Below are 10,832 nucleotides of genomic sequence, written 5' to 3'. Positions count from 1 at the left end.
GAGTCCACAATACAATCTAACCATCCTGGTGTTCCTTCTGATGTGACGGGAGAATCCTGCGTAATGTGAAAATGTTTAAAATTCAAGCATTAATGTTACCTATAATTGGTTATTTTCAACAGCTCTGACATCTGATTAAAGGGGAGAAAACAAAAACATAGCAATACTTCCAATAATTCAGTAACTGTTATTCCTTCTTCACATTGATGCGGCTTTGCAGTTAAGACATTTTATTTTGTATCAAATGAAAGAATCAATATCATAAGGCAGATGGTGTTTAATAGGGTGAATTATATTCAGAGAGATTTTAATCCTTTATGTCATTTAATTAAAAATTACTTTATGTAGCAAGACCACTAATCTACCAATATATTAGCCATTTCCTAAACAATTATTCAAGCAAGGAAATAGTCACAGGAATTTCTTTGGCCAAGGTTACTTAATTTTCTTCTACTTGCAGTTTATCAAGGGAGATCAAAGACATGGGGTTAAGTTTATAGATTTCGAAGTGACTTACCCAATCCAACTCTTTTATTTTTCTGGAGTTCATGTAGTTAGAAAGCAGATATGAACTACTGTGAGTGCACAGATAACCTAAGTGCTTCTTGATGATCAATGGATTGTTGGATGTTACACTTGTAATAACTGCATGTCCGTGTTAGTGCCAATGAAATTCCTTTCAAAAGGGCTTCTGTATCTAAAAGTCTGGGCACCAATTAAACGAATGGGGTGTATGACAATAATTGCAAGCAATAACAAAACTTTACCCCCTGAATTGTTAAGTGAATGAAAGCAATGAGTGATGCGTAGAAATGTGCAGAGAGGAAAAAAAAAAAAAAAGCTGAAATTACACTGTCAGTGTGCCCAACAGGAAAGCCCTGTCAAAGAAGGAAGGAAGTCAGATTCCTTCAGAGCTGACACAATGAGGAAACTTCTAAGGCTGCTTCATTTGCAAAGTCAAAGCTGTTTAGTTTCTATTCAGGAATGACAAGACAGAAGACAGCAACTCTCTTGTTGCCTTCACCTTCAAATCAGACACACTTATATTTCAAGTTAAAATGTGCAAATCAGATTGTGTCTTGTGTCGCTGGCCACACGTAGTGTGGTATCCATACATTAAATGGAAGGCTAATTAATTTCACAGGCCACAATTTCTGGAGTTTTATTTTCATTCTGGCAATTATGCTAGAATTGTTAGTGGCATTTGCCTACAACACTCCTCTTTTACTGCCTTAAAGAGCTTTTTTTCTGTCACTTACTAATGGGGACAAGGGGAGAACCGGATGTAAGACAATTTATCCCTGCCAGAAATCAGGTTATAATGTATGGCACCTCTTTACAAGGAATGTTTCTATAAATAGAAGTCATGAGGATCTGTCATAAAATATCCAAAGGCTTTGGAAACCCAGTAAGCAGGTTATATAGAGCTGTCCTCCAAAGTACCACTATAGTCCTTGAAAATGTCAGATTCACTCTGTGTCAGCATTTCCTAGCATACCTACATGCAGAATAAACTTCCAGAGAGTAAAGTATGGAAAATAAATATTTGGCATCCCTTGCTGCTTCTGAAATTGTCTATATGAGCCTGCCCAAATTCCTGAATACCTTGTAAGCATTCTTCTCAGGTATTTTTACAGAATGATTTAGAAGCCTTCTATAGCAATAATCACTGGCCTGGATTTGAAAGTGGCTAGCTATAGAGGTTGTTTTTCACAATGTCTATAGCAGGTTAATTAAAGGACTATTCAACATAATTGAGGTCTCCTGGGCTCTAAACAGTTCTTCAATTCTGTAAATCACTTCTGTCCATTATTGAAGACTCAACGTGAAGAGTCTTGAGGAATAATGCAAAGGTTTTAAAGTGAGGCAGATCTGGATTAAAATTCTCTATCTACGACATGCAAATTGTGTAATCTTTGAAAATTTATTTTCTCCTCCTTTCAGTTTCTTTATCAGCAAAATGGAAACACACACACACACACACACACACACATGAGTTCATTGTCACTGCAAGGATTAAGTAAAAATTTCAGCCTTTCATGCAGCATATGCTTAGTACATGGTAACTTTCTTGTTTCTTGAATGTAAACTCCTATCTGTGTGGGTCTGCTCATGGTAAGCAATTGAAATAAAAGATTTATAATCTTACAAATACAACTAGCTGGCTGGCTTTCAGAAAGATATCACCTTGGAAAATTTATAAGAGCTCAGCTATGAACTTTGAGAGACCAGAGGCATCAGCTTCTCAAGGACCCAGAGATGGAGTATCTCCGTTTCAGAGCACAAATGTTAACAGAAGATCTATGTATAATTGCAATAGAATAGATCCTCTGTTCAGTGAAATCTCCTCTCTGGGAACTGTCTGTGGGACTATGATATATATTTATGGGGATGTTTGATTTTGGTTGCGTTAGTGCAATGACACAGAGATCTCTGATGTGAATACTTTAATATTATTTTGTACGAGTGGTTGTGAACATCTCCATATGAATGTGGTACCTGAGATGGGCATTTCCATAATAAGATTTTGCACTGATCCCCTGGCCACGACACTCCCTTTCTGAAGTGTTTGTAAATGATTGAGTGTCTTTCCTTTTCCTAGCCATGTTTCAGTTTATTTTTGTTGGATTAACCTATATTAGATACAATACTCTTAGGACACCTCTTGTATCTTTATAAAGACTTTGCCTATATAATCATGTCCTTTTTTTTCCCCTCTAGGTTTGCTACTCTAATCATTCTGAGATTACTCATCGTGATATAATTTGATTTTCCCTGACAATTAGTGAATGGAGTGTCTTTTCATATATTTATGAGCCATTTAAATACCTTTATTTGTAAAGTGGCCTTTTTTATATCACTGTGGTTTGATGCCCTTGACTGATGTATACGGAACTGACTCTATTCCAAAAATATTTAAAGCAACTTTAAAATATGCAGTGTCATATAAAAAGCACAGGGTAAAGCCAAGTGGGTGGAAAAATTAAAGGCCAAATAAGCACAGATTATGACATGAAACTGGAAGTAAGTTTAACAAAATAAATGAATATGTAACAAATTAACTGTATATGTATATGTCAGTGTACCATATAAAGCCAGATCATAAATTCAGATCTGGATTCCAGTGACCAGAGCAAAGTGGAAAACCTTATCACCACACAATTCAGAATCCATAACATAAAACAAAGTCATCTACTCTTCAGAAAAACAGTTACTTCCACAATTGGGGTTTGGAAACTTTTTTCTATTAAAGCATAGTATGGAAAGAAGCCGGGTCTCACACACAGATTTAGCAGGCTTGGTTTTAGTACACAGTATTCTATAAACTTCTGAATTAATTATCAAAATTTTGTATGTATTTTTTTTATTTTAATTAAACCCTATGCCACATGTCGTGCTTTAACTCATGACCCCGAGTTCAAGCTGCATCCCCTACCAACTGAGCCAGCCAGGCACCCCTAATTACTGATATTTTAACATCAAGATACTTATATACCAAACTCTGGGCTCCAGATTTCTGTTCACAAAGCAAAACAATTGGACACAGTGTGCCTTTGAGCCTGCATGTAGACAGAGTGCCATCCCTTGGAGAGAACATGTGTTCTCCATTTTACAAGAGCTCCCATCAATTCCTGGTGTCAGATGTCATTCATCATCATTCTTCTGCTGGTTCCATTTATTTTGTATTTAGTGATTTTCTGCCACTTTACCCAGCCCATTTACCTCCTTTCTGCTTCCAACTGGTCCCTGTAGACATCTGAGTTTGTATTCCTTGAGGAGTAGATCAGATGTATATGCATCAGTTAGGCCTTTAGAGATGTTATTTCTCAAAGAAATGATATGCTATGAGATTGTCAGCTTCTCATTTTGTTGCTAAGCCTAAACAGAAAGTGCAGAAAATCCCAAGAGGCTAATAATCTGAAATTTATGTATGCTTGTTTTGCCATATGTTACCTAAGCATTTTTTGAAAATGCTATGCCTTCCAAATTATTTTCTGTATTTGTTAATTGTGAAACTCAAGTGCAAACAGCAAAATAATGCACAGGCAAAGAATGACAAAGAAGAATGACATTAATAATGTTGAGAAATCCATCTGGAATTATTTTTTCCAAGATGATTGATAAACCACACGATGCTCATATGCTAATCGAAACTTGATCACATTGCACAGTGTTCCAGACACTATACTTTTAGATTAATAGGAATTATAGAATTGTTTTAATGTATGTATTTTTAAAGTGACTATTTAAGGTATTACATACACTTAAAAAGAATGCAAATCATAAGTGTATAGCTGAATGAATTTTTGCAAGTAAACATATTGAGATGTTCACCTTCATCACTGAGACCAGAGACCCTCATCACAGATCCCAAAATCGTCCCCCCTCTCTGCTCATTAGCTCACTCTCCTCATTCCCACAACAAAGATTATCACTCTTGTGTGACTTTTATTTCCCAAAATTAGTTTTGACTGTTAAATTGTATAAATAAAATCAGACTATGTAACTTTATGTAAGACCTCTTTAGTTCAACGTGATTAGAGCATGAATTCATGTTTTTATATTACCAATAATATGTACTTTCTTATTGTTATATAGAAGTCCACTGAATGGACTCTAAGTTATTTATATTCTACTACAAATGGACATTTGAGTTATTTCCAGTTTTGACGATTACCAATGGTGCTTCTATGAATATGTTGCATGACGTTTGCTGCACATATTTGCATATTTCTGTTACATAAGAGAAAATACTGGGTAATAGGGTTTGTTTATACTCTGCTTTAGTGGATACTGACACATAATTTTCCAGAATGATTGAGCCAATTTAAACTTCCACTAGCAGGGCACCTGGGTAGCTCAGTGGTTGAGCATCTGTCTTTGGCTCGGGTTGTGATCCCGGGGTTTTAGGATCAAGTCCTGCATCCGGCTCCCCGCAGGGAGCCTGCTTCTCCCTCTGCCTGTGTCTCTGCTTCTCTCTGCGTCTCTCATAAATAAGTAAATAAAAGCTAAGTCAATGAATACATAAATACATAAATAAAACTTTCACCAGCAATGTAAGAAAGTCCCATGGAGTTACTCCATATCTTCACAAAAACTTGCTATTACTCACTGTTCCACCACCAGCTCCATAAACCTACTGAGATATTGACTAGGAATACATTAAATCTAAGAATAAATTCAGTGAGACTTTATAGCTTTAAAATATTGTGTTCTCTTATCAGTAAATATGGTATATCTTTATATTACTGCAAGTGTGTAATTTTTAAATCTTGTTTTAATTTTTATTTTTCAGTGTAGATTTTATTCTTGGTATTTCATATTTTTGAAATAACACTAAATGTTATTCTTTAAGCTTTATTTTCTCTGTTTCATTCTGATAAATATATGAATATTTTTGTATTTTTATAAATATAGATCCAACTATCTCGTCAAACTCTCTTATTAATTGTTGGGACATCTAGGTGGCTCAGTGGTTTAGTATCTACCTTTGGCTCAAGGCATGATCCCGAGGTCCTGGAATCCAGTTCTGCATCAGGATCCCCACAGGGAGCATGCTTCTCTCTTTGCCTATGTCTCTGCCTCTCTCGTGTGTGTCTCTCATGAATACATAAATAAAATCTTTGGGAAAAAAACCTCTGTTATTAATTCTAGTACTTTTTACAAGATTCTTTTGGATTTTATAGGCCCCCAGTCATGTTGAATACAAAAAAAAGAAAAAAAATAGTTTAATTCCGTCCTCTCTAAAATTTACACATGTTAATTCCTTTTTTTTTTTTTTTTTTTTGTCTACTGTACTGGCTAACGTACAGTGTTGAACAGGAATAATGATAGTGGGCCTCTGTGTAGTTCTTGATCACAGAGGGCAGACTCCCAGTGTTAATCATTAAGGATAACATTTGTTATAGTTTTGTTAGTATATGGGTTTATCACAATAAAGAAGTTATTTCCTATTAATAGCTTGTCAACATGAATGTTAAATTTTATTTCCTTTTTTAAAAAAAAAATCTGGAGATAGTGATGGCTTTACTCTTTTATTTTTACTAATACAATAAAGTGCATTTTAAAATCACCCTTATTAGCTCATCCTTCCATTATGATTTTATGTTGCTTTTTCTCTAAGCATAGGAGAAAATCTTTGTTATCTAGGGTTAGGCAAAGATTTCTTAATACAATATTACAAAAACACAACCCATACAAAAATAAATTGGACTTCACCAAATTTAGAATATTTCATTCTTTGGAAGATACTGTTGGTATGCCTAGGTGACTCAGTCAGCTAAACATCTGCCTTTGGCCCAGTTCATGATCTCAGGGTTCTGGAAACAGCCCTGCATTGGGCCCTGCTGAGTGGGGAGCCTGCTTCTCCTTCTCCTTCTGCCTCTCCCCCCACCCTCCTTTCATGCTTACTCTCTCAAATAAACACAATCTTAGAAAAAAAAGGTACTGTTAAGAAAATGAAAAGTCTTACTTTGTTATAATTCCTATATTTGAGTCATCTGTGGGTTTTTTTTTTCAAGATTTTATTTATTTATTCATGAGAGACACAGAGAGGCAGAGACATAGGAGAGGGAGAAGCAGGCTCCTTGCCAGAAGCCCGATGCTGCACTGTATCCCAGGATCCCGGAATCATGACCTGAGCCAAAGGCAGACACTCAACCACTGAGCCACCCGGGCACCCCTTTTCCATGAGTTCTATTTTAGTCAATTGATCTTGTCTACTTGCATATTTGGTAATTTTCTTGGAATTTAAGAATTGTCTCTATAATCTTGTAATGATTCTATATGATACTGTCTTCCTTTAGACAGATTTTATTTTTGTTTGGCAGGCAGTTATAGTAGAAGCAGTTAACCCCAAATTCATAAGAAATTTAGATAATTTTAGGAAAATGTTGCTCATATTAAGAGTTTAGAAATATTTTAGTTTGTCTTCTTTCTGATGATGTTGGATTTTCAGTAGTCTCATTCTTGGTTAGTCTTGAATTCTAATTATTTTTCACTCTAGTGAAATGAGACTATCAAAAGTGCTACTAATATTTTTAGCTTTTAATCTGCCAGTTGGCTTCTAGCCCTATCATTATTCACACATTAAAAATCGGCAAATATTTCAAATGCAAACGTGGTAAAGAATGTTGGGCTCATTTCAGTGCATTTCTTTTCTTTCTATGATGTTGGTCCTTCAAATTCTGTATGTGTTCATTCCTGCTCTTATATCTTCAAATTGTTACTTTGCGAAAATCATTTTATATAGCTTTTATAGTTGTTGAAAATAAGAATATTGGTCTGATAGAAACTATTCTGTCATTGACAGAAGTGGATGTCTGTCTTTTAGGTTGTTTAATAATATAAAGCCATTAAATATGAGAAAGAAAGTGGCATACAATTTTCTCCAAAGAGTTCTGAGCAATTTATAGAATCCATATCATCAATCTTTACCATACCCTTGTCAACACTGGTAACTCATTAACTATCCAAAGGTCACCCAACAAACCCGTCAGAAGTCCAGAAATAGAAGCTGAACATCCAGCTCAATCCCCAGAGCCACATAGACTATTGATGCCTGATATAAAAATTGCATCCTCATTCAGGAAGTACTAAGTAATTCCATCACTGACCTATCTGTCATTTTCTCAGCTCCATATCCTCTGTAAAAGAAGGAAAGGAAGAAATGAAAGCATTGTGGTCTTAGATTTTCAGTAAGAGAGGTGACCAGTGTTATTTTTTAAATTCTTTTTAATCTTATGAAGTATTTTTTTCTATTCATGATAGTAAAAGTAAAAGGGCAAAGAGTCATCTGGTTTCTGATTATCTTTCCTAGAAACTTGGATAAAATGAAAACTTGATTTTATGATAGTTAAATCCTAGGCTAAAAGTGAGGAAGGAACCAATATGTAATTTTAACATGTTGCAGAGATAACCATTTAGCTCTTCATTCAATAAGTATTTCATTAGTGTATAGTATGTAAATCATTGCTTTTGGTGCTAGGGGCAGCGCTGCATGTAACATAGAAGTTGCTAAATACATAAAATATATATTCTTGTAGAGAATAGGGATAATAAACAAATATGTGTGTGTGTGTGTGTGTGTGTGTGTCAAGAAGTGACAAATGCTATTTAAAGAAACAGAACAGGGATCCGTGGGTGGCGCAGCGATTTGGGCCTGCCTTTGGCCCAGGGCCCTATCCTGGAGACCCGGGATCGAATCCCACGTCGGGCTCCCGGTGCATGGAGCCTGCTTCTCCCTCTGCCTGTGTCTCTGCCTCTCTCTGTGTGTGACTATCATAAATAAATAAAATTTTAAAAAAAAAGAATTCTTAAAAAAAATTAAAAAGCAGAACAAGGTATAGAGAAGAGTAAGAATGCCACTTTATTTTTTTAAAGATTTTATTTATTTGAGAGAGAGAGAGAGCATACACACACAAGCAGGCAGAGGAGCAGAGAGAAAAGGAGAAACAGACTCACAGCTGAGCAAGAAGCCTAACGGGAGTGCTCTATCCCAGGACCCTGGGATCATGACCTGAACCAAAGGCAGCCACTTAACTGACTGAGTCACCCAGGCACCCCATGAATGCCACTTTAGATAAGGTGAGGAGGAAAGACCTTTCTGAAAAAGTGACTTTAGAACAGAGGTCTTAATGAAGTCAGGGTTGTGGGAAAACCATGTAAATTTCTAGAAACACTTGCCAAGCAGAGAGAAAATAAGGTAAAAAGACTCTAAAATATGAGGGTTCTTGGAATGTTTGAGAAAGAGCAAGGAAGATTTTGGCAGGAGTATCCTGAATGGAAATGAAAGGTTAGGGAATGAGATAGGATAAAAAGTAAAAGGTAAGATAAAGTATGGACTTGTAGGTCATGGTAAGGGTTTGAGTTTATTACAAATACAGTGAGGAGCCATTGGATGACGAGTTAAGATGAGAAGAATAAAAGATGGGATTAGAGCAGAGGCAGAAGGAGAGGGATCAATTAGGAGGCATTAATTAAAGTTAGTGATCATAGTGGCTTGGACTAAGATGGTGGGAGAGAAAGAGGTGAGACATGAAGGGATTCCAAATAGATTTTATTGGTGGAGTTGACAGGATTTGCTTATGGATTGGATGTAGAAAAAGGTGAGAAGTCCAGGATCATACCAAGATTATTGTGCAAGAAAATAGGTGACTCGTGGTGCCATTTATTGAGAGGAGGGGCACTGGAAGAAGGGATATCTGGGAGATCTGGGAGAAGAAACCATGTCCATCTTTATCCCAAATTCTTTCCTGGCTTAGAGCTCATTAATGTAAATATAAATGAGAGAAAATAAAGCTCCTACTACCTATTGATTAATATTCCCATCCTGTGCTCTTTCTTCTCTGAGAACCTAAGTATTCAGTGAGATCAAGTAGAGACCTAAGAGAATATAGAAAGTCAAAGGAGTCAAAAGGAAAGTGGAAAAGGCAGGTCATTGGATGAGACAGATCACTGGATGATATCCTGAGCCAAAATAAAATTTAAGCTTGATTATAATCAAGCCGAAGATGAGAAGCAGAGAGACAAGGTGTCTTCCAAGAATTCACTTGAGTCTTACGCTTTCAACACGAAAGCAACTGTTGAAGATGAAAAACTTCAGGGCAAAATCAATGATGAAGACAAACAGAAGATTCTTGACAAGTGCAATGAAATCATCTACTGGCTCGATAAGAACCAGACTGCAGAGAAGGAAGGAAGAATTTGAACATCAGCAGAAAGAGCTGGAGAAAGTCTGCAATCCCATCATTACGAAGCTATACCAGAGTGCAGGAGGCATGCCAGGAGGAATGCCCGGAGGCTTTCCTGGTGGTGGAGCTCCTCCCTCTGGTGGTGCCTCCTCTGGGCCTACCATTGAAGAGGTTGATTAAGCCAACCTGATGACAGGTCTAGCATTGTTCCACTCATTTGAAGGACCCAAATTTGTAGCAAATTCCATGGCAGTTTTAAAGTCAAGCTGCTATAGTAAATATACTGGGCATTCTTGATACTTGAATATGGAATATGTGCACAGGGAAAGGAAATAAACATTGCACTTTATAAGCACTGTATTGTTAAGTGGAAAATGCAATGTCTTAAATAAAACTGTATTTAAAACTGGCAAAAAAAAAAGTGTACTCTCAGATTTGTTTAATGTATGTAATGTATTAAGAGAGAACATTTTCAAATTGAATGTTCAACCAGTACTCAGCTTTATTCTATAGGCTCCAGATTTGCTTTTGGATAAGGGTAAATAACCATTCATTCTCATCCTCACATACTTTTCTTATTCTCCTCATCTCCCCAAAGCTTATAGGGCCAGAGGCTGAGAGAAGGAACCAAGATAAGCATAAGGACATTTAATTTCCACTTATTAACCCTTTTGAGACTTAACACCAAATATCTTAATGGTCCATGTGTAGGGGATCATGATTTATTATATACTATAATTTATTATTCCCACACTAATTAGAGAGCTCTTATTTGCCATAATTATGGGAGCACACTAATAAGCCAGTCATCAGCAAGTTGACAAAGATGCCAAGTCTCTTAGAATCTCCACAAGATTCTATTCAAGTCAGTTCTATTTTTTCAGTTATCTCCTTTTCTTTGGCAACTCCTTCAGACAATATAACTCTCGGGAGCTCCAAGGGGGGAAAATATTGAAGAAGCATCCAGTTGACCATAGTTGTCATGTTGCATCTTCATAAAAAAGTGCAATTTCATCTTCCTAGTAGTTAATTGTGAAGATGTTCACTAAGTATATTGAATGTGGTATGCTGCTCACAGGCTGAAATATTAAAATTTTAATAGCTTCCCATGCATTCTCAAATATGAGTATGTTACACACT

The 10,832-nt window shown here is 36.2% G+C and overlaps 1 pseudogene; it reads left to right on the top strand.

Annotated features, from left to right (window-relative positions):
- Positions 1-9,011: 9,011 nt before the first annotated feature.
- On the top strand, positions 9,012-10,098 carry LOC121482127 (annotated as a pseudogene).
- The last annotated feature ends 734 nt before the right edge of the window (positions 10,099-10,832 follow it).

The sequence above is a fragment of the Vulpes lagopus genome, chromosome 24 (assembly GCF_018345385.1).
Source record: "Vulpes lagopus strain Blue_001 chromosome 24, ASM1834538v1, whole genome shotgun sequence".
NCBI lineage: Eukaryota > Metazoa > Chordata > Mammalia > Carnivora > Canidae > Vulpes > Vulpes lagopus.
The sequence above is the reverse complement of the archived record's forward strand: the minus strand, read 5'-3'. Positions and strand labels throughout refer to the sequence as shown.